At 51.8% G+C, this 22,684-nt stretch overlaps 1 long non-coding RNA gene across 3 annotated transcripts; it reads right to left on the minus strand.

The window, feature by feature from the left end:
- Window positions 1–1,088: 1,088 nt before the first annotated feature.
- On the minus strand, window positions 1,089–12,865 carry LOC125910131 (uncharacterized). 3 transcript variants are annotated; one of them, XR_007453864.1, is made up of 4 exons: window positions 12,463–12,522; window positions 12,248–12,357; window positions 8,487–8,730; window positions 1,089–2,155 (listed from the first exon to the last, which is right to left on the minus strand). It is a non-coding gene; the product is annotated as an uncharacterized LOC125910131 (long non-coding RNA). The 3 variants fall into 3 exon arrangements; XR_007453862.1 differs by having other exon boundaries at window positions 12,248–12,865; XR_007453863.1 differs by lacking the exon at window positions 1,089–2,155 and adding an exon at window positions 4,456–6,693 and having other exon boundaries at window positions 12,248–12,865.
- Window positions 12,866–22,684: the final 9,819 nt, after the last annotated feature.

Raw genomic sequence — 22,684 nt, forward strand, 5'->3', positions numbered from 1 at the left:
AAAGGCCGCCCGGCTCGCTCGGCTCCGCTCGCTCGGCGCTGTCAGAGAAGGGGCCGGCCCTGCGCGCCGGGAGGGAGCTTTTAAAGCGACACACACGCCGCCCAGCGCCGAGCGCCGAGCGCGCGAGCCGGGGGGTCTCAGCACCCGGGTGACCGCCGGGGTCCTGCGCTGTCCGGGCTGAGGCGGACTAGCCCGGCGGGACTCTGCCCGACCTCGGGGCGCGGAGGGGCAGCGGGCTGGGGACTTAGCTCTTCCCGCCTTTCCAGGCAACCCTGTTGCCCCTTCCCCCACTGCGGTGCACCCCAAGCGTCTCTTTTGGCTAAAGTTTCCCGCATCCAGACCCTCCCCTTTCTCCTTATCATATCTCAGCCTGCCCCAGAGCTTGCGTTGAGGCAGATTAATTCAGAAAATAGAATACGGACAACCTTTACCGAGCGCCTACTGTGTGCCAAGCTCTGGGCTAGGCACAGTTGGGAGCTGGAGGCTCCGGTGCCCGGGTAGGCGTTAGACACTGATCATTTCTTCGGTTACTCATCCATTTACTCAACATTTATTCAGCACTTTCTGGGTGCCAGCCCCCATGCTAGACTCTGGGGTCTCAGGAAGGAAAGGCAGCATTTTAGGAAGCTCACAGCTCCTGGGGGCAGTGGGGGCACTCCTGAGTAAGCTGAGAGGTGGTAAATGCAGGACAAATGCAAGTTCTAGAAGAAACGGTAAAGGAGTGGGGAGGGCGGGGAGCAAGCCAGGTCAGGGGCTGGCAGGCTCCCTCAGGAGGCAACCTCTGAGCTGCATGGGGAGGGAGAAGTAGGAGTTACCCCGGTGACTGTCAGTGTGGAGGAGGTAGGGATGAGCCCTCTGGCAGGGAGGAGGGTTAGAGCCGAGGCTCAGAGGCAGAAGTGAACAGAGGGGATTTGACGCCCTGGGCCCTTTAGCGATGACCTGTTTGACAGCTCTGTGGACAGTGGATTAGAGGAAGACCAGATCCTGGAGAGACTTGGAAGCCACAGTTGGGCGCTTGGATTTTCTCCTGGGGCAGAGGGGAGGGTGATATCAGGGAGGAACCTGGTCTTGCTTGCCTTCTCAGGAGACCGACTGTGGCCTTGTGGATGGGGGACCTGAGGGCTAGGCCACAGGGAGGGGACCAGTTAGGAGGCTGTTGCATGAATCCAGCCGAGAGAGGAGGGGCCCGAGCGGGAGCAGAGACGGAGAGGAGGGGATGCTTTGAAAAAAAATTTAGGAGACTAGAACAGGGCTTAGAGACTGGCTGGACTTTGAGAGGGAGGGAGTCCACGATGCCTCTTACAGCTTATGGCTTATAGGTGGGGAGGCCGGGTAGATGCTTGTGCTGCCAGTTTTGTCGGAGAACAGAGAGGAAGAACGCATCTGGGGTGAAGATGAAAAGTCCAGTTTGGGACAGGTGGAGACATCCTGAAGACAGTTGAGTATATGGATCTATGTCTGGCCTTGAGGGTTGTTTTTTTGTTTAACTGAATCATTATTTGAGGGGATGAGATTAAGCAGGAAGATTGTGTAGACTAGTACTAAAAGCAGTAGGTCCAGGCTGGAGCTTTGGGAAAGAGTCCCTGGAACAGGGACAGTCAGGGAGGTAGGAGGAGAATGAGAGTAGGGTGTCGTGCAGGCCTGGAAGGGCAGGGTTTGGAGGAAGGCATGGTCGGCCATGTCACAGGCTGTGGAGAGCTGCCGGGAGGGAAGGAATGGAAAGTACCCACTGGCCTTGGGACTTAGGAGGCCACTGGTGATGTGGCAGGGGAAGGTTTTGGGGGTGGGGAGGGAGGAGATGGAAGGTGGTAGGAGCCATATGGTTGGGCACTGGGTGCTGACTGGTTTAGTGAGGAATAGAAGTGAGTCTAGGTGACACTGACAAAAGTTCAGATGGCAGGGAAGTAGAGATCTTGAGCTAGAGGTGGAGGAATGATCAAGAGAGATGGGGCTGGATGGTTGTTTTGAGGCTGGCCCCACAGGGAGACCGAATTCCAGGGGCAGCGAGGTGTTAAGGGTACCAATGGTTTCACTTGTGCTCCAAGCTCTCTCAGAGGTGTGTGCACAGGGGTCTTCTGCAAGATTCTGGGTCTTCCAGAAGTGGTGAGGGTGGGAGTCCAGCTGCCTGGGGCGGGGGAGATATCCTCCTGGGGACCTGGGGAAACGAGAGGCCCCAGCAATTATCACTTAAAAAATTGTGGTAAAATACACATGAAATTTACCATCTTAGCCATGTTTAAGCGTGCAGTTCAGTGACACTAAGTGCCTTCACATTGTCGTGCAATGACCACCACCATCCATCTGCAGAACTCTTTTCATCTTGAAAACCTGAAACTCTGAATGCAGTAAACAATAACTACCATTCTATTTTCTGTGCCTACGAATGTGACCGCTCTAGGTACCTCCTAGAACTGGAATCATATAGTCTCGTCGACCATTTGCACAGAAGCTATGATGCTAAGACTAGCCGAGATCAAAAATGGGCTGAGCCTGAGGAAAGAGAACAAGTTTCTCTAGCCTGAGGTCCATGGAACCATCTGCCCATGTCCGGAATGGGGGAGATGTGTTTGAACTGACAGTGTTAGGAGACAGAGAGCTTGGTTTCAGAGGGTAAGATGTGACTGCTTAATACCTAATTGATCTTGGGTCTCATTAATAGAAGTGAGTTGTGTAGAAAAAGGGAGGTGACATTTCTTCTGTCACCTGTGGGGATCAAATATCTAGGACCCCAGTCCACTGGGTGGATCCCTAGGAGGGCAGCCAGGATGGAGGAGAGAAGGGGACTGGTGTAAATGTCCTGTGAAGAAGGGGTGGGCTGGTCAGAGCAGGCTTAAGAAGAGAATTCTCAGAAGATTATAAATCTGATTATAAATCTCCAAAGGGCTGTCACAGGTGAGAGGGAATAACTAGGTTCTGGGCGGTGCTCGGGCTTGCCTTCCTTAGAGTTTGGAGATTAACTCATTCTCTCTTCCCCTCAACCTCCCTGGCCGCCTACCCAGATGTCCCAGCCTTCAGATTTCTGCTTAGATCCATATCCCATCCCCCTGCCATCTCCAGACAGCCTTCCCTAGTCCTTAGTTGGCAAAGAAAAACAGAAGCACTCTTTTGGCCCTTAACCAAATGTTTCCCAGGATGTTCATTTAATGTGCTGGCTGTGTGACCTTGGGCAAGTCACTTAACCTCTCTGAGCGAGGATAAGGAGCCCATAAACATTTTTATTTTTCCCTATGTTGGCTGCCTTGCCAAAAAGGAAAAAAAAAAAAAGTTGTCTTCTAATGTCTCTTTGACTCAGAAAAATAGGGATGATAATGGTACCTACTTTCCAGGGTCATTGTGAGCTTGGAATAAAACAATGCCTGTGGAAGTGCTTGGCCCAATGCCTGGCACCTGGTAGGTACTCCATGGATGGTAGCTGCCATCAGTTCTTCTTAACGGCTTTGTGTCTACAAGCCTTATTTCTTCGGGAGGCTGTGACCTCCCCCAAGATGGTGTCTGTGTCGTGCCTGCCCCCGTCTCTCACATGGACCCATGTAGTGGACTGTGACGGTGACATTTACCTCTTCAGCCCGTTTTCCATCATCCCACTTCTGACATCCCCTTCCTTTGGGAAAGTCCCCCGTGTTGTCACATAGACCTGGTGGGTTGTCCGTGGCAGAGCCCGCTACTCCCACTTATCCTACCCCATTGCCAGCAGGTGGGCTGCAGGTGTCAAAGAGCCTCATCCTCTAGCACCAGGGATTGGCCCAAGGGGTGGGCACACTACCCAAGCGGAACCAATCAGACTCGTTCCCGGAGATTGATATGTAGATGCAGGGGGGAGGGAAGCCTTCTTCCTACCAGGATGCAAAGTTTGCTGACAGCCAACTCTCCCACTAACTGGAGGAGCCAAGCCAGGCAACAGAGGGGAGAGGAGTTTAGAGAGCACGCTGGTGGCACTGAGTCCCAGTCTTGGCTTTTATGGCCTGGCAGCCTTTCTTTCAGTCCTGGGAGCTGCAACTACATCCTATCCATCTCTAAGAGCCAATAAATCCCTTTATTGTTCTAACTGGTTTCGTTGGGTTTGTGTCTCACACAACCAATAGGAGTCTGACAAACACACTCAGGGATGACTGAGTGATTGGATTCCCGGATAGGGTGGGATGTCAGAGATCCTGCAACCCGAGGGTTGGGAACCGCTGCCGTGTGGCCATGGAAGGGAAGAGTGGGTACTGGAAGGTTTTGCATCAGGCAGACTTGGGTTTCAATTCCAGCTCTGCCATTTACTAGCGGTGTGATCTTGGGGAAGTTACTTACCCTCTCTGAACTTGAGGTTCCTTACCTGCAAAATGGTCAAAGTCATAGAGACTGCATAGGGTTGCCTTGGGGATGGAATGAGATAAGAACAGGAAGCACCAAGCATTGTGCCCCAGGTGGGGGCATGGGAGGCAAGAGCTAGAAAAATGGTAGCTGTTTTTATTAGCCTGCAATCCATTGTGACTGATAGCATAGGACTGAGACTGGCATGCAGGTCAGGAGGAAACCAGGATTCAGTCTGCAGGCTGAATTCTCAAAAAGAGTGGGTCCTGGCACCAGGGAGGCAGAGCCAGAGCCAGAGAGAGCACGTTCAGAGAAAATAGATAATAGAGAAGCTCTCACTTTGGCAGTGGAGTTGGAAGGCCCACATGCTGGCTTTTCTGTTAATCACGTGACTTGCTAAATCTTCCCAAGCCTCAGTTTCCCTTCTTTCTTGGTAGATATCAAGATACCAAGTATCTTGGTAGTTATCTTGAGGGCTAACGCCATGTAACATGTTCAGCACAGGGCTTAGTAAGTGTTCATAAATATTGTTGTCAATATTTGCAGCCTAGGGAAATTTCTGAACACAAAGGTGGGATCGATGGATAATATTATAGGCAAACTTCCCATGAGAAAATCCCCAGGTAAAGGAGTGTCTATATCTGATCTCCTAGGAAAGGCCATTTCGGAATGAGGAGGCGACGACATGTGTTTTTCTGCAGCTGGACAGCGGTGGGGCTCCTATCGAGGAAGCTATGTCTGGGGACATTTCTGTCACCTTCCTGCTCGCTGTAATCTCCCCAGCCAAGGCAAGGTTTTCCAAAGATTTTTGTACACTGGTTGCCTCTTCTTCCTCACTTCCGATCATTCCTTAAACTTCACAGCCTGGTTTCAGCTGTCATTGCATTGTTGAAATCACCCTCACTGAGCAAGACCTTGTGCTTGCTAAGACCAGCAGACCCTCTTTGTCCCCTGTCCAAGGTGATCGTTTTGTGGTCCCGACCCTGATAACTGGGGCACCCTCTACTCTATAGCATCATAGCTCATTTTCTCCTGGTTCTCTTCCTACCTCTCTGAGTGCTGCTTCTGAGTTGGCTTCAAGGATTCTTCTTCCTCTGGTCCCTGGGATGTTGGTGATCCGTGGGGATCCTCACTAGGACTCTCTTCTCACTCTGTACACTTTCCCCCAGGGCAGTCTTCCACACTCCCTAAAGGTTCTTGACTTCCAATTTGCTATTTCCAGAAGAGACTATTCCAAAACTTCAGACCGTATTGCCACCTGCCTGCTAGACATTTCCATGAGGATGTCATGCAGGCACCTTAACTCAGTGTGCCCAAGCCAGAACCCATTGTCTTTCCCACCCCCAAATGTATCCCCTCTTATCTCCCCCATCTCGGTCGACGGCGCCACCCTCCAGCCTTCCACATAAGCTGGAAACTTGTGATCATCTTAGACTCTTGCTTTCCCATATCCAACTGGGCACTAAGTGCTGTTCATTCCACCCTCTTAAAATTGTGTAGACAGGTTTCTTCTCTCTACTGATGACCAGGCCCTGTCTTGGACCCACTGGCCCCTGCATTAGCTGATGGCCAACTAATGGATCTGCCAACCTTCAGATTTATTCTGTGGAGTCCACTGTTGCTGGAATCAGCCCCCCCCTTTTTTTTTTAATGTTTGTTTATTTTTGCGAGAGAGACAGAGCACAAGCAGGGGAGGGGCAGAGAGAGAGGGAGACACAGAATCCGAAGCAGGCTCCAGGCTCTGAGCTGTCAGCACAGAGCCTGACGTGGGGGCTCGAACTCACAGATCACGAGATCATGACCTGAGTTGAAGTCGGAAGCTGAACAGACCGAGCCACGCAGGCGCCCCATCTGACATCAGCTTTCTGATCTACTTGTTTATGACCCTCCATGGCTTCCCCATTCCTACAAGGAAAATCCGGTGTCCTTAGTTTGGCATTCTGCTCTTTTCAGGAGCTGGCCCTTGTCTGTCTCCGCAACCTCCTCTCTGTGGCCTCTTGCTCCCATTGCTTCTGCCAGGAGGAGCTACTCGCAGCTCTTCAACACACTAGCCAATACACCTGCTCTCCTCTTTGGGTGGAATGCCTGCCTTCTTCTTCTCCTGGAGACCAACCGCCGGAACCTCCTGACATATTCTCGCCATGCGTGAGGTCCCTCCTCTGCACCACCACAGAGCCCTTGTCCGCTGCACGTGCGGCACTTGCCACACTACACTGTCACTGTGAGTCCGACCCTCCCCCACCGGACCATGAGCTGCTGGAGAGCAGATACCTCCGTGTCCTCGATGTCCAGCAGAGTCTGCTGTAGTGACTTCTCAAGCCATGTTTCGTGAATATGGAATCTCTACAATGCTTATTTGTCTTACATCTTTATGAAACAAAATAGCTTTAAGGTGACCTGGGATGGAAAAAGCTGGAAAGAAGGAACAGGGCACGTAACTCAGCACCCCCGCCCCCAGGCCCCAGTGCACATTCCGAGGCTTCACACCCCTCCCTCCCCTGAACCTTTGACACCCAGACCCCGCTAACAGCATTAGTCTGCCAACAGCATGAGCAAGCTGAGTTGTTATCATCCCCTCCTGTCTTCTGGGGAGTCTTATGTTATCCATTACCCCTCACTCTCTGCTCTCCTGTCAGTGAAATCACCGTCCACCCCCCTGCCCCCCGCCTCTTTCTCCTGGTTTCTGTCCATCAGCATTTAAACCTGCTTTCTAAACTCTTCTGTCTTAAAAGTAAGATCCCACTTCCCTCTCCAAGCACTGGCTCGACTTTCCTCTCTCCGCAGCCAGACTTACCCCAAGAGCTGTCTCTTCCCCAAGATGCCCTGCCTCTTCTTCCCCAGCCCCCGCTGATTCTCCCTCCCTTAGCGATCTGGCACCTGCTTGTACCTTTCGTCTAGTGAAATGCTAAGGTCACCGGTGACCTCCAAGACACCCCACTCCGGGTCCTGATCTGACTTGTCTTCCCACTGCATTCAGTTAGTTAACCACCTCTTTAGTCAGCCCCCTCTTTGCCCTCAACTTCAGGGGCACCAAGCCTTCCCGGATTTCTGCTGGCTGAGTGTTCACCCCTGGCTCTCAGCTGCCTCCGCCGCTTTCCACCCTGCCCTGTCGGAGCACTGGAGTTGCCCCAGGCTCAGCTTTACGTCCGTCCTGTTCATCCTCAACCTCCATCCTACCCCCCTCCCCGTCCTGTCCTGCCCCCCCGCTCCCACCCGTCTAGTGGTCACCGATGCCACTGACAAGGCTCCTCATCCCTGAAACGCATCTCCAGCCCAGATTCTCTCCAGGTTCCAGACTCGTGAGATCCTCTGCCTCCCGGGGAGCTCAGATTCAAAACTAAACCTGGGATATTTCTGACACAAGCCCCCCGCCCCCCCCCCTGCTCAACCCCGATCCCATATCTCTGCGGCTCTCACAGAAACTCTGGAATTTTTTGTACCTTCCTGTCTCCACCCCCCACATCAAATCCACCTCTGCTCATTCTGCCTCCTGCATATTTCCCCTGTCTCCATTCTCTGCTGCCACCCCCTTTGTCTGAGACACCATCATCTCTCCACCAGACAATGAAATCCACCCCCTACCACGTGCTCACTGGTCCTTTCAAGGCATTAGCCCCATAGTGCCAAAAGGATCGCAAAACACTGAGTCGGATAGATCCTTCCCCTGCTTAAAATCGTCACGTGTTTCACATCTCCCTGAAATCCCAAATTTGTAGGGCGCCCATGAGCCCCTGGGTGGTCTGGACCCTGCAGCTCTCTCAGCTACTCTCCCTGCTTCCTGTTACTCCCGCACATCAGCCACACTGACCTTCGTTCAGCACCCTGGATGCACATGTTACGTGTCTTGCCTCTAGACTGTGGCACATGCTGTTCCCTCTGCCCCAGGGGCACTCTTCCTCCGTCTTCATCCAGCTAACTTCCATTCATCCTTCAGATCCTGGCTTCAATTTCAGTCCTTCCCAGGACTCTCCCCCAGACTATGCCCCCAGTTATTTGTAATAATGTGATGTCTGCATTCCCCGTGAGACTGCACGTACATCCCTTTGACGGCCTACAATGCAAGTGCTCAGCAGATACTGACAGACAACGGAGGAAGTTCAGAGTAGTTAAGCAACTTGCCGGAGGTCACACAGCCTCTGCCATGGGACCTCACAACACACAGATTCCTTCGATCAAAACAGTGGTCTCACCTTGTCCTCGCTGCCCGATCATTGGCAGAGACTCGAGCCTCCACGGCAGAGGCTACGCTGTGCCCCGGTGCTCCCAATCGGTGTCTGGCCCGTGCCGAGGATGGCTGACTCCCTGCTGATGCGCCTTCGAGTTTTTTCCCAGCCCTGCCTTCCTACCCGGCACCAGTTTCCTTCTACAGCGCCGCTATGGGTTGAGCCTTCTTTTCATTTTCATCCTGAGTTAACTCTTCAAGAGAAACTTTTACTAAAAAAAGGAAAAAAAAAGATAAATGAGTGAATAGTAATTGGGAGAAGCAAAAACGAAGTAAGACCCAAAATATAAAACACAAGAGCCTAGAAATGGTTGAGACAAAGAGGTTCGGCTCCGTGTAGTCTGTGTGGGCTGAGGTCTTACAGATCACTGTCCTTTTGGTCCTCGGGCCAGTACTCCCACCCTTTTCCTGTAGTCTGGGCTCAGTCCTGGTTGGGGGGGGGCACTCCCCTGGGCGCAGTCACCACCCCTCTGGCTGACAAATCTGTGGGAAACACTTCTAAGGGGGTTGGGGTCTCTCATGATGGGGTAACAGAGGCCCAGAAGGAGTTAGGGGGAGTGGAGAGTGGGCTTCTGTGTTCGTTCCACAGGCCCAGATTACACCTGTGTTGGCCGAGCCCGTCTGTACACCCCACCCCACCCCCTCAGGGGCTGGCACTGGATGACTTGGGGGTAAGTGTGGTGGGAGCCGAACTGCCAGAGTCAAGCTGGCAAGGCTGAGCCTGAACGCAGGAGGAAGGGAGGGGCCGACGGGGCCGGGGCAGGACAGAACAGCAGGTTCTTGTCAAACACACAATTTAATTCTGAGGCTGTATCCCCCGTGCCTGAGAGATTTTCGGCTTGCAATAGTGTCATTTACAGATGGATTTGCAGCGGCGAATTACAAGTTTGTAAGCAACAGCTTCTCTGACGCCTCGAAGAAAAAAAAAAGCCTTATCCCTTTGCAAATTATAAATTCATAACTAACAGTGTTATCCAACTGAATGCAAAACAAATTCATTACCAGCTACATTATTCCACTGAATACCAAGTGAATGAACCGCACAGGGTTTTGTGCGGATTAGGGACACGGCAGGAGATGGGGTCAAAACAGCCCTCCCCCAGTTCCTCTTTTTTTGTGTCCCTTCAGGCCCACCTCAAGCTAACCCCAAATGGAGGCAGAACCGGCTGGATGAAAGGAGGCTGGAGGCTACGGTGGTGATGGTGATCTTCCAAAACACAGCCACCCTGCTGGTACGTGTGTGCATCTTTTGTGTGATTATTGAAATTGTCGTATGTGTTATCTTAAGATACCATGCTGTGAATGCCTAAGTCCTTGTGAGTTGCGGGACACCCCCTGTAAAAGGGGGTCATTCATGTTAACCACACAGGAAGATGTGGGTCCTCTGAGCAGATATCAGACTGAGAAAACAGACCTAAGTTTAGACACAGGATTGGGAATTCCTTGTATCTTCCCAGAATGTTACTCTCGGGACCAGGTTCCATGGTACTGAACATCTGGATGGATGGTCCTGGGTGGGGGTGGGGGGGGCGCATCAAGACTGTGCCCACAATGTGCAGGCACTTTGGGGGGTCTGTGGTGGGGGGTGTGGGCCATTCTTTTAAACTCAGGTGATCTGGTTCCGGACTCTCTGGTGTATTCCCAATGTGTTTCCTGAAATTTACATTTTTTTTTCATTAATGTTTATTTTAGAAAATCAGAAAATACAAACAAACAAAACTAAATCATGCAGGTACTATCCCATCATATACCCCACCAGAAACAACCACGTGGGGTGGATCAGACCTGAAATTGGGCCCCTTCTCCAAGTCCATTCTGAATGAATGGAAAACTTGGAAGCTGACGACATATCTGATGTGGGAGAGAAGAGGAAATAGCCCATATGCAGCTATGCAAGCAGAGGCCAGGGACCCCCCCCCCAAAAGGTCTTCTATCCCGCCCCCAAACGGCCAGGGAGTTTTCCTGGTACACATGTCCCATCTCCTCCAGGCCAACTGCCCTATCTCCCTTCTCTGATCACTGTGTGTTTCTCTGCTATCCTCCTTAGGAGCCAAATGACTTCCTCTCCTTGTCTCATGCTGAGTGGTTTGCGACCATCATCTGATTAAACAGTTGACCAAGCTATTTTTTTTTTTTCTAAACAAAGACAGTTTCCTGTCCAAGAAGAATTTGGTGCCAACTGTGAAGATAAACTATTTTCACTCTGTTTCATGAACACGTTTATATTTTTCAGAACTGGGGGGCTATTCTACAAATGCTGATATCAAACCTGCTTTTGTTCACGAACAATGCAGAGTTAGCATATTTTTACGTCCTGAGATAAATGTATATATTCTGTTTTAATGGCTGCATATTAATCCATGTGATTTTTTAAAAGCCATCTCTTTTTTTCTTTTTACATTTAGACTGTTTCCAGTTTTTGCTATTATAACACCCACACATCATCCTTGCACATTGATCTAATTATTTCCTTAGGTTGGGTTCTTAGAAGTAAAATTTCTGAGAATGCACTTTCCAAGGGCTTTTGTCATGTCACTGAACGACTCTTCAGAAAGTTTGTGCTGATTTCTACTCTCTGCAGCCGCTCATATTATGGCCCCCTTACTGTTAGTGTTATAGCTATGTCTCAGTCATGCCCTGAGGTGCTACAGAAAGAGCCCCCATGCCCTACTTTGGTGACAACAATGGCAACCAGTGAGCAATTAGACCCAGGGAGCAAGAATGAGGGGCCATGTGACACAGCTGCCCCTCCCTATATGGATTCTTCCATGGCCACCATGGAAGGATTTGAAATTGACTGACTGATCGAACCACTGATCATATGAAGGAAAACGTTACATCCCTCCAAATGGTGGTGATGATCACGAGTCCAGCCTAGTGCTGGTAATGATAAGTGGTCATGCAGTGAAGACATGGGTGGTGACAGATAACAGTGGAGGTGAGAGGGGGTGCGGCATTGTGAGGAGATGGTGTGGGGGCGTGGGGGAGCACTGACAGTGAGAAGGCAATCACGGTGGTGGCGATGGTGGCTGTGGTGATGCTGGTGGCAGGGAAGGGAGTCCAATGGTGGTGGCGGTGGTGGCCGTGGTAGAGGAGGGTTAGTGACGTCCCTGCAGTGATGTGGGGTGTTGTGGAAATGGTACAAGTGATGATAAAAATGTAATATGGGAATACACAGACATCATAGGAGGGAGAGGTTGTCTCAGGCTTGGGGAACAGTGTGATTAAAAGAAGCAACCTGAGTCTAGCGCCAAGAAAAGGGAGGAGATCTACTGGCCGACAGGATGGTTGGGGAGAAATTTCATGGCGGTGGGTGCTGGGAAGGGTCTTGAAAGTGACAAGAGAAATTTGGGCTCCCGGAGGGCAGCCGAGAGACTTTGGGGATCGTGGGAGGAAGACGGGCCAGAGTTGACTTGTGTGCAGAACAGAGGTGGAGAGGAGGAGCTGAGCTGTCGGCCCCACTGCTGACCTCTGAGGGGAGCAGTAGGTGCACTGGGCCCTCTCGAGTGCCGGCGAGCATCCACGGTCTGTTGGAGCATGCGGGAAGAAGGGCTAAAGGGTCTGTGGCACCAACCCTGACCCCTGCCACTCCTGTGTCAGCCCCAACCAGCGATCCCCACTCTCACCTTTGGCCGAGGGGGAGAAATGTCTGGAACAGTGGTCTGGCTCCCCCTCTCTTCTCCCACAGCGGCCCCCACCACCACCTGGGTCTGATAGATGAGCATTTACCTGGTAGTGTTGCCTGGGAAGAGCCCTTTCTCACTTCTCCGGGGGTAGCATGGAGCCTGCTTTGACACGTGTGCAAAGATGCGGGATTCTTTCTTTCTGGGCAAGGATGCCTGAAAATGTTCAGGGATACAGAAGGCTTGTGTCTGAGCAGCCAACATGCTGGGTATCAAGGGGTTAATCCATCCCTGAGGATGGGGCACAATCTCTCCCCTCACCCTGCATGTTGTCCTCCTCACTCTGACACGGAAGCCACCAGAGCCAAGCGGGTGCTCTCTTTGGGAGAGGGAGAAACACTTTTTCCCTCCCATTTTAATGATACTGGTGACCTCACAAGGTTTCCATGGTGACAAGACCAAGGAGCCAGGGGGACGTGGTGAATTAGGCCAGACAAACCCACCCCGTAGAATCTTCTTCCTGATACCGGGCTTCGGAGGTGGACTCTAATCTATGAGCTTGCAGAAGAGGGAAGGGTGGGGAGTGGGGCACAAAGGCATAGCTTGCAAAAGAACTCTGTGCCCTCCTTCCCTTTCTGTGCTCCACCCTTTGTCCTCTGCCTAAAAAGGTCCCTTCCTGGAGGGCATGGTGCTGAGTGTGGCCTCTCACAGCCAGACCTGGACGGTTACCGAGCACTGATAGGAGGGCAGTTCTGATCCCCAGTGTAGGAAGCATTAACAGGGTAATTCTAGGCACCAAGGTAGATGAGGTGACTGAGGGAGGTGGGAAACAGAGCAGAGAAGTAGGTTTGCAAGGGGAGGAGATTAGCATCTGGTGAAGAATTGGGGGCTGCTGCCTAAAGCTCAGTTTTCTTTTCTTTTTTTTTTTTAATTTTTTAATGTTTATGTATCTTTGAGAGGGAGAGAGACAGAGCTCCATCAGGGAAGGGGCAGAGAGAGAGGGAGACACAGAATCTGAAGCAGGCTCCAGGCTCTAGCTGACAGCACAGAGCCTGATGCAGGGCACGAACCCACGAACCATGAGATCATGACCTGAGCCGAAGTCAGATGCTTAACTGACTGAGCCACCTAAGGCACCCCTAAAGCTCAGTTTTCTAAGGAGCAGACAGGGGCCAGTGCCTTAGAATACAGCCTGTGGATGTGGAATCCAAGTGATCCAGGTGTAAATAACACCTATGCCCTTTGGTTGTGGATTTCATGGGACATCACAGTTAAAGCACCTAGCAGGTGCTTGATATATATTTGTTTCCTCTCGGCTGCCCTTTCCCTCCTCCCAACCATGGGGCCACCACAGCTTCCTGAGGGGTTTGAAGCACCACATTGCCTCTCATTAATTTCTTGTTTTCAAGCACTGAATAATTCAGTCTTTACCTAGTACAGTGACTAAAATGCCCCTATCTGTTGTCCTAGTGCCGAAAATTTCACCACGGAAGCTCCACTGCTTTGCACCGAATCTCCCTGTAAATGGCAACATGTCATCTGAGAGGAGACTGTCCTATCCTTGGACCCTGGACAGGGGCAGTAGTGCTGAGGGATGGGGACAGTGGTCTTTTTAAAAGTGTAGATGGAGTCTGTAAGTGAGGGCAAAAGAGAAAGAGAAAGCAGGCAAGAGAGTTTGCTACCCTGAAATGTTGGCCAGTAGTCACGCCTTTGGCTGTGGGATTTCTCCGAGGGCGAGTGATGGAAAAACGCAGAGATTACCCAACATCCGAGAGGAGCCACACAGGGATATCATGCCATACTCACACCACGGAAAATGGAAGAGCAAACTACAAGCTTTACTTTCTGAGACTAGGTCCTAGAAGCCAGATGGCCTGTGCCAGATACACCAGCAGTTCTGCTGGGTGCCTCCAGGGGAATCATGCTACCTCAAGCAAGACAGGGCCCAGTTGCTAGGAGTCTGGAGGCAGAGAGCTGGGGAGTGGGCCCCTTGGCATCAGAGTGGAGCTTGGAGGTTGGTTGGGTATGTCTCTTTGCCTTGACAGGTTCTCTTGGAAAGGCAGCTTTAATGAATCCTGAAGCACAATTTGCAATCAGCCCATCAAATGTTCAGAAACACTCTTTTAGCTAGAATCTCACTTGCTGGGAGTCTGTGGCCTGTAGTGGGTATAGATTCTACATCAGTGTCTGCAGCCCTCTACCCCGTATCCGGTGCAGCCTGGATCCCCCGGTGGGCGAGTCCTGCCCCTCGGTGAGTCCAGGTTCACCGAACCATTGGGAACTACCTGGGTCTCACTGTGCCGAGCTGCCGTCTGCCAGGGCCGCGGGAATCGGGCCCAAAGGCCTGGGGTCTTCTGCTAACAGGGCAGCTTCCGGCCCAAGCCCACCAGTTGCGAGCCCTGGCGGATGCTCCGGGACACCCTCCTCTGCCTCCTTTCTCTGCTCTCCCCATCTCCGCCCTGTGTCCCATCTCCCTTTGTCCCAGCCAGGTCCCTGGTGCTTGGAGCTTATTCTTGAACTTTGAGTGCCCTTGGGCTGATTTATCGCTCCATTTGCTCACGCTCAAGGAATCACTGAAGAATTCGTGAGGGGGGGGCAGGGCAGTGGGGGGAGGGTGTTGCGTGGGTGAAATAGGTGAAGGGGATTAAGAGTACACTTGTCTTGATTAACACTGAGTAATATGTAGAACCGTTGAATGGCTGTATGGTACACGTGAAATGAAGATAACACTGCATGTTAACTGCACAAGAATTGAAAAACAAAAACAAAACCCAAAACTTCATGTTGGGGAATTTGTTTTCTTTTCCCTTTTCCATTTTCTAATTGGATTTTGCTAGCGTATTTATTGATACTGGCCATCTTCCTGACCTCTTTTCTACTCTCTTACTGGTTTTTCAGTCTATCCTCTGGAGCGTTCTGGATAAACAATCATATCATGAACAAATAATGATAGCAGTTTCTCCTTCCTGAATGTTATGCTTCTTTTTATTTGTATTTTTTTTATTTGTATTTTTAACGTACTCTTGCGTTGGCTAGAACTTCTAGAACGATGCAAACTAATTGTGGCAGCAGCAGGCATTCTTGTGTCACTCCGGCTTAAATATGAATACCTCTCGCTGGTGTTTTATTGCCAAGAATGTTGTTGACGTTAGGTTGAGGACAGATGTTTTTCATCATGTCAGGGAAATGTTCTTTTGTTTTTATTTCACGAAAGAGTTTTCACAGGATGGATGTTCAGCTCTGTCAAATGTGTTTGGGGTTTTTGTTAAGATCGTCAGGTAACTTTTCCCTTTCTGGTAAGTGACATGATTAATTACATGGACTGATTTCCTGATATGTGATCATTTTCACCCCGCTGCATTTCTACCATGGCTATCTGTGGAATAGGGGCGGAGATCTGTTGCCCAAGAGGAGTCTGGGCTGAATAGCAGCTCTATACGCTGCTCTGAGTCCCAGGGCTATGAGCAAGCTTTGCCCCCAACCCCGCCCCCTAATCCAGGACATAATCTCACGCAGGCCCCTGGGATGTCTAGGGGCTTGAGCCACAGCTCTGGAGATCTGGGGTGTCGGCTGATCGCAGAGTGATCTTTGAAAGGCCAGGCAGATCAAATGACTCCCTTCAGTGACTCCCCATTGCCTTCAGCAGAAAATCCAAGCTTCTAGGCACATTGCCCGGGCCTCTTACAACTGGCCTTTGTCCAGCGCCACCCCCCTGCCCGCCACCTTTTCCACCTTCTGCCCTCTAACCGCGTGGAAATCTCGGCAGGTGGCAAACCTGTCACCTTCTGTGCCTCTGGGCCCTCTCACACACTGTTCCCTTTGCGTGGAATGTCCTTCCCCAGGGAGGGCTCATCAGTCCCTGGTCCAGGGAGCCTTCCTGACCCAGCCTGCTGGGTGCCACAGCCAATGAGTTCACTACGTCTTTTGTACTTTCCAGGCAGAAGGTAGTTCTTTATCTCCAGGAGCCCCAGCAAGGGTCCCTCTCCCAGCCCGGCGCCTGCCCTACAACAAGTGTTGCTCTGCCAGCCCCACGTCAGACACACTCTGAACACATCCATGAACACAGTCAAGTGTTCATACTCATGAGTGCACCCTGCTTGAGCCCCCACCCCACCTGTGACCCCCAGGGCTCACTGTCCTCACTCCAACAGCTAAGTGTGTACAGAGGCTCACGGGCGGCTACAGCTCCCTGGAGCCTCTTTTAAAAATGCAGTCGGCCTTGTTTCCTCTTCATAAACAACGACTTAGCACAGCATCAGGCCCCATGGGACAGTGTTCCCCCCAAAGCTGCTGCCATTGGAGACGCTGGAGGGAAGGCCAAGTGGGCCCAGGAGGGACCAGATGACTGGGGATCCATGGGAGGGAGCAAGCAGGAGGGGCTTTGATGGGCTGTGTCCCCCTGGGTTTCCTGCACAGCTCAGATGCCAGCACCTGAGCCGGGCCTCGGCAACAGCTCAGCCTGGTCTTTTCCGTTGGGTCTCAGGCTCTCCCCTGGCCCCCCCGGGGTGTCCTCAGGCCCTCCAGAAGAGGATTCATTTTCAACTCCCTGCCTTCCTCCAGTCACCAGGTGACCTCTGGGAACAAGCTGATGTCAAATGGAAGGGTACTAAGCCTGGGGTGAGGTAGGGGTAGCTCACATCTACCCCTCTCTTTTGTCCCCCTATCTACGTCCCCCCCCCCCAACCCCAGCAATCCTAAATTACACAACACATCCCTGGATAAGGATCTAATGAGAGATCAAGTGACATGGCCTAAAGGGCATTGGGGTCAGGTTGTGGAGTCAGGCAGACCTGGCTTCAAATTCCAGCTTCACCTCTTGCTAGCTGTGTGATCTTGGGCACATTGCTTAACCTCTCTGAGCCTCAATTTCTTTATCTGTGGAACAATGCCCACCTACAGAGCCGTTGTGAGGATTAAGTGAAATGACTGACTGTAAAGCACTCAGCACCATGTCTGACATATAATAGGAACTCAACTAAGGGCAGCTATTGTTATAAATTACAGGTCGGAGCAGGCTGGGCACAGCTTCACCTCACACAGCCTTGTCCCCCATTGGTGGGTGGAGAAACCGAGACCCAGAGAGAGCAGGACATCAAGCTGCCGAAACACTCAGCCGGGGCTTGTGTCTGTTGAGGAGACTTTCGCCATAATTTCGATCCCAAAGGCCTCGCTGCCTGCAGTCTTGGATCTTGGGCTCTGCCCTACAAACATCCTGGCAGACCTGTTTATTCAATAAACCTTTGCATTGTGCTTGCTAAGTACCCAGCAGAGTTAGAGGCCCTTTATGTATATTAACTTTCTCTTATTATTATCCCCATTTTACAGATGAGGGAACTGACCAGTTCGCACTTGCCCAAGGTCGCCCCGCCCTCCGGTGACACAGCCACCTTCTGTCAGCCGGGACACTCCACCGACCAGGCTCCCACCCTCAGGCGAGCACAGACCAGGCTCCGGAGTGGGATCAGGAAGGGCACCGGGGACATCTGAACCTGTCTTGTCCCACATTCAAAGCTGGGGTGGAGGAGGGATCCTTGGGGGCTTGAGCCTGTGACTGAGCATGATGGGGACATCAGCTTCGCCCTCCAAATGCCCATCACCGGATGCCACATCTCGGGCCACAGCAGGTATTTCCCTGGAGAGAGGACAGTGAAAACTTGGAAGAGGAGAGCTCTTTATTATTCAGAATAACCACACTATTTAATTTACTATTAATAATAGCTCTTGAGTCAACCTTCTCCTGAAGAGAAATGAGAACTGAAAGAATGGCCCTGTCTTCCCTCCCCCCTCCCCTCTCCCTCCCCGCCTGCCTCCCTTCCTTAGAATACTGGGAACTCAGTCACGAACGATTGTGTTGTGTTGTGCCGTTTGGGGGTTTGCAGTGGGAGGACTGAGGCCCAGCGGTGAACCTCTTACTTTCCTCCCTGAACAGCCCTGCTCTGCTGGTCCTCTGTGGGGACCATGGAGGGGTCGTGGGGCCGTGGAAGGGTCGTGGGGCCGTGGAGGCCACCACCCCTCTGCTGTCAGAATTCTGGAGGGAGAGTATGGCTTCTGTCCTCTTAGACTGAGCCAAGGGAAGAGGCCAGGGGGCCGTGTTCCAGCTGAAGCAAAGGCAAATGTGGACCCAGCAATCCTTGTCTTAGCGCTGCTGGGGGCCATATGGGCCATAGGTTGGGATGAGGGATCAGGGCCCCATCCCCTGCCCTCTGCATCCAGTAGGGGCGCAGTGTCAGAAGGAGCACACCTGCAGAGGAGCAGAGCCAGGGAGGAGACCAGAACCCGTGCCAGAGGAGTATGTGACTTGGAGTTCAGAAGACCCAGGGGGACCTGAGAACTGCCTTCAAGGAAGCAGAGGGATTTGTTTTCTCGACTGTAAGTCTCCACTGAGGGCTACTCTGCCAGGTGCTGGGAGTGTATGGCCCCAGTCCCTGTGGGGGTCCCAGAGTGGCAGAGGCGGTGGGCAGGAACATGTTATGTTTATAACTAATGCTGCTGCAGGGAGTGCTTCAGGGACGGGGCCACGTCGTCCTGATGGGAGTTGTAGGAGACAATCAATTGGCCTGATTCGGAGCTAGGGGGTTTGCTGGCTCCCTGAGGCAAGGATGCAAAGACTCCTCTGGAGTTGAGTTTGGCCCTTCGGTGTTTATTCAAGATGGCACCCGGGCTCCTGGGCACCCATTGTCCTTGACTCTGCTTCCTGAATTAGGGCCCCTGTGTGGCCTGGGTGGGGGACGAGTGGCCCACTGGGCTGACCTCCCAGAAGGCAGGGGTTGCGTTTTCCCTTTCTTCTAACTGCCCGACTACCCAGAGCTAGAAGACCATGGTTGCCCATGGGTTGTGGGTTGAAGGTCCCGGGCAGTACAGCAGCATTCTGTCCCCCTTCCTTGAGAGATAGATAGCCGTCAGCTTCCTCTCCTCTCCCGTCCCCCTCTTCACGTGGGCTGAGTCCTAGACATCTTTAGGTGATTGAAGACTGCTTTGTAACGCTGCCATGGGGTGGATTCAGACTTGTTGATGTGATACTTGAGCTTTCTTAGTCTGCCAGAGCTGAGTTCCATGTACCTGCACACACACACACACACACACACACACTCCTTAACACGCATACATGCCGGCTCTCATTGTGAGGGCCCCACTCTTTATTCAAGCAGCGGTCTCGGGTGTCTGAATGGATGCTTGAAGTCTCCCTCTTTGCAATTAACACGCTGCTGCAGTATTATTAGCCTCTGATAGGCAGGTCTGCCTTTGCCAGAGACTATAAATATGTGGGGCCAATGACTCAGCAAATCTGTTGCTATTTTTCTTACAGATCCGTGTGGATCTGTCTGTGTACACCATGGCCCCCTCTCCCAGCAGCTCCCATGGCTTGTATCCATGGAAACGCAATCCTCCCAACTACAGTACTCTGGCTGACAAACACCGGGAGTCTCCCCAGCCCCCTACCCACTTTGGAGAGGGAACGTGGACCTGGAGAGCTCCCGGTGAGCAAGAGGGTGGCCCTGATGGAGGAGGTGCCACTTTCTCAGTTGCTTTGAAGGTCTAGGCAAGGCTGGCCTCTAACCGCCCCACCCCTGCAACTGGTCTGTGGTCACGGCTCTGTCACCTGTTCAAGGCAAGTGGCCTGGTGAGGGAGCCCTTCCTGAGGCCTGGGCCCTCATGGGAGGGAGATTGGCAGGGCAGTTCCTGGGAGCCGTGGGTGGTGTGGCAGGCCTGCTGCCCTCGGCAGTGGTGGGCGGCGGGGGGGGGGGGACACCAGCCACTGGGAGAGGGAGACTGGGAAGAAGGGGAAGGGGCAGTGGCTATGAGAGGGGGAAGCAAATCATATTTGGTATAAAACCTTGGGGCATGGGGTTCTGTCTCTTGACCTTGACTTGGTCAAGCAAAACCTGTGGGATGGATGAAAGAGCATGAGCTCTGGAAGTCCTTCCTCCTTCCTTTCCTTCCACAAATATTTACATTTTCTTACTCCGTGCCAGGCCCTGTGCTGGGCATGGGTGTGCAGAGATGAATCGAAACTAGAGCCTTGTCCTTGAGGATTACGGTCGGGGAGGAGCAGACGGACTCAACATCAGATCAGGGAGTTCAGGTGTTCTGCAGGTCAGGAGAGAGCAGCGGGCCACAGCAGAGTGGGCAGAGCCAGCTGCAGGGCCAGGAGAGGCTTCCTCGGGGAGCCGCAGTTCACGGAACATGCCAGGAGGATGAGGCAGGGTGCTTAGGAGGCAGAGTGGGCATCCCACGTAGATGGTAGGGTAGCCCCCGGGAGCTGGTTGGTGAGACACACACAGAGCTCTAACTCTGGCTCCTGTTTGTGGTGTTCCCTTGAAGAGGCAACCTAAGCTTTCTGTCCTGTGAAATGGGAAACCACAGTACCTCCCTCACAGGGCCCAGTGAGAATTAATGCCAAGTATCTGGCCCCAACCATAGCAAATGTTTATCATACTAGCTCTGTGCCAGAACCGTCTGTGTGGCAGTTACTTTCTTCCTTTTGGGGCCCGTTTACTATGTCAAATGAGGAGGCTGGGCCAGATGACATCTAGAGGTCCAGAAGCCCTTGATTTTCCCTGTCCTCAGTTTCCCCATTTTCCAAATAGGGAGAAGAGAGTTCCAATAAGTTTCGGAAGTGAAGGAATGGATTGTGGAATTATTCAAAGAACATTAGCACATATTTATTAAGCTCAGCTTGCTTTTCCTGCTTAGGGAAAACAGAGCCAGGCTGATGTCATAACTGCCACCGCCATAGGATACAGAGGAGCAGGAGACCTGGCCCTACCCCGAGAACATCCGCTATGGCTGGAGAAGTGGGGAGGCCTAGAGACCCTGGAATCTGAGGACCCTTGTCCTCTAAGGACCATTTGGCCCACCTCTGGCCTCCAGATCTTTGTTCTCAAAGCCCCAGGGAGGCTGGGGAGCATAAACAGTTGAAAACCCTCTTTGTTGGCTCCAGCAAAGTCACACTGACCCTAGGAGGTAACTACGGTTATTAGAGAGTTTAGGGACTGGTCACAGGTCACCCAGATACAGGTGGCAGAGCTGGGGTATCAATCCGGGTCAGCATCATCCTACCACCCACGTTCTCTCCATGCCTCTGCACCCCACCCTCTGGAACTCTGGTAAACCTCCCCAAATCCTTCAGGAAATAGAGAAGCTAAAAATAGCACGTGGGATTGTGAAGTGAAGAAAGCAAGTTGCCAAACAATACATATAGGATGATTGCAGTCATGTAAAAAAACAACCTAGTACTGATATGTGTGTATGCATAGAAATGTATATGAGCCTAAATGATCCGGAAGTAGATCCTAAATGTATATGAGCCTAAATGATCCGAAAGTAGATCTGGAAGGGGATCTGTCCTGTTGTTTGAACAGGGCTCATCTCTGGGTAGAGGAGTGGTGTGAAGGGGGGGGGTGGAGGGGGCATGTTCCCTTACGATACGATGTGCTTCTGAATTGGTCGACTTTATCACGATGAGAATGTATTCATGTCTTACTTGTGCCATAAAAACGTCGTATCCACGAGGGCGACCCATCTCCCCATGTCCTGGGCAGTACATGTGAGGGCTGGGGCAGGCGGGACCTGGGGTGGGGGAAGGCCCTGGTTTGTGAGGGTGAGTCTACCATGGGCCCAGGTGGGCTGGTTCACGGGAACTTTTTAGACGGACGTGGCAGAGGTCTTCTGGGAGAATCAGTGTGCCTAATCTGTTTTTCAACAACCAAGAGAGCAGCTCATCTACCCATTTTCTAGGTAGGGACCCTTAAGTCCATTGACGGCTTAGCTCAAGGTCAGAGAGCCCTGTTGCTGTGGTCTGCTTGGTTAGTACGCCTGCCTAATTAGTAAGGGTCAGAGAATCATGAGCTTTATCTTCAGATGGGTCTGGCTTTGACTTTACGCAGTGTCATAGATTCTCTGAGCCTCAGCTTTCCTACCTGTAAAATGAGATGGATCCACCTACCCTGAAGCATTTTTGTGAGGGTTGAATGAGGTCAAGTTTGACGGCAGCCCCGTTCACAGTCGCTCCCCAGTGATCTTCTCCTTTCTTTGTCTAAGGGATGCTGTTCTGGACTCAGCGTGGGGCAAGTAAGACATAGGCCATGGCTTCAGTCCTGGCCTTCGCTTCAGTCCTGGCTTAGAAACAATTATCATTCACTGAGCACGTGCTAGATAGGTGCCAGGGATCATGCCAAGGGCTATGCATACAACTCCCTTAACCCTAATTGTTAATCCTAATTCTCCTCCCTACCTCTGATATAGGTGCTACCTGTTATTGTCCCCACTTGACAGATGCGGGAGTTGAGATGTCAAGGTTATGCCGAGCTTGTAAAAGGACTCAGAAAGAAATCCACCTTTTCCTATTACCAAGAAGGCTGTGTGATAAGGTATATCTATTTTTCTTAATGTTAGGTAGAGTTCACCAGCAAAATCATCTGGGCCTGGAGGTTTGTGAGAAGAGTTTTGATTACAAATTCAAGTTTTGGGGGAGTTTTGGGAGCATCCCTACTTTCTGTTTCTTCTTGTGTCAGTTTTGATACCTTTGCAGATGTAAATGTAA

The sequence above is a fragment of the Panthera uncia genome (assembly GCF_023721935.1).
Source record: "Panthera uncia isolate 11264 chromosome B3 unlocalized genomic scaffold, Puncia_PCG_1.0 HiC_scaffold_1, whole genome shotgun sequence".
NCBI classification, from domain to species: domain Eukaryota; kingdom Metazoa; phylum Chordata; class Mammalia; order Carnivora; family Felidae; genus Panthera; species Panthera uncia.